Here is a 1,234-nt window from a genome sequence, read left to right as displayed (position 1 = left end):
TCTAATTACCAACCAGGCAGGCCTGACTTAATTGGGACCTTTCAGATTTCGGAGGGGAAAAGGGGGGCGGGAGGGACAGCTGACAGCCTTAAGTTGACTAAGCAGGGCTCTTTCCCCTTGTTTTGGGGGTACCCCCCATTTTGCACTTTTTTTTTTTTTTTTGCGTTGGCAATATTCTGATTCAGAAGCCCATCCCCTCTTTTTTCTTTTTTATTGTGGGGATGGACTCAGAAATGGGGTATTTGGGGTTTGAAGCATGAAGGGGGAAGCTCACCCTGGGTTGGAAGAGCCCCGCATTCCCTCTCCATTCCTGCTTCAAGCCGCGCCCCCCACCCTCGTCAGCCGTGCCATCTCAGCCCCCCCTCCACAATTCAAGCCCTACTTCACAGCCCTGCCCCCCTCAGTCCCTGGCAGCCACCCGGGCCCCTCCCCCGCTCCCGCCTTCCCTGCCTACTCTGGCACCCCTTCCTGTTCTTTATTCTTCCAACAGGCGCCCCACTCCTGCAGCACCCCAGTGCGTCCCCACCACCCGGTACAACAGATTCTTGGAAAAACGTGCCTCGCCCTTGCCCAGCCACAGCCGCCAGGCGGGGAGGGTCGGGCCGGGTGCCGCTCCCGCTCCCCCGGCGCTCCCCGTGTGAGCGGCGCTGACAGAGCCGGCTGGGCCGGCCCGCCGGGCGGCCGGCGGGCGGGCGCGGGGGAGGGGTGGTTTCCGGGAGTCGCCGCCGCTGGCGCTGTCCCGGGGCCAGGGTCCCCGATTCGGCCCGGCCCAGCAAGGGCAAACTTCTGACGTGGCCAAACCCCCGCCCCCTAGTCCCCTTCTCTGTCCGGCGGGAGCGCCCAGTGCCGGAAGGGGCGACTAAGGGAACAGTGAGGCGGCCCTTGAAACTCAGAAGGGCACTTAGTGTGGCGCTGAAGGGAGGAGGGGGCAGTTACTGTCTGTGGTGGGGGAATAAATGACCCTGAAAATAATGATCAACAGCGTAGGGGGCATTGACTCTTTGGGCACCTGGCACGTTAGAAACTTGGGGGGATTGGCATTTAGGGGACAGTTTCGTCTAAGGCGCAGTTGGCCCGGTATAGACAATTTGGGGGTAGTTTTGTGCTCTAAAAGTGAAGTTAGATTCTAAAAGAGGGCATTGAGAGACGGAGGCACTCAGGGAGTGTCAGTCGCGGGATGGGGCTTCGGGGACTTGAAGGGAGTCGGCCCAGGACTCAGCGGAGGGAGGACAGC

At 60.9% G+C, this 1,234-nt stretch overlaps 1 protein-coding gene across 5 annotated transcripts in view; it reads left to right on the top strand.

Moving 5' to 3' along the window:
• Rarg (retinoic acid receptor gamma) overlaps positions 1 to 1,234 on the top strand; it is a 20,780-nt gene that overhangs the window by 9,416 nt on the left and 10,130 nt on the right. The gene's annotated exons all lie outside the window — the stretch shown is intronic.

Source organism: Marmota marmota, unplaced genomic scaffold (genome assembly GCF_001458135.2).
Source record: "Marmota marmota marmota unplaced genomic scaffold, marMar, whole genome shotgun sequence".
Classification (NCBI taxonomy): domain Eukaryota; kingdom Metazoa; phylum Chordata; class Mammalia; order Rodentia; family Sciuridae; genus Marmota; species Marmota marmota.
This window is presented reverse-complemented; position numbering and strand designations above follow the sequence as displayed.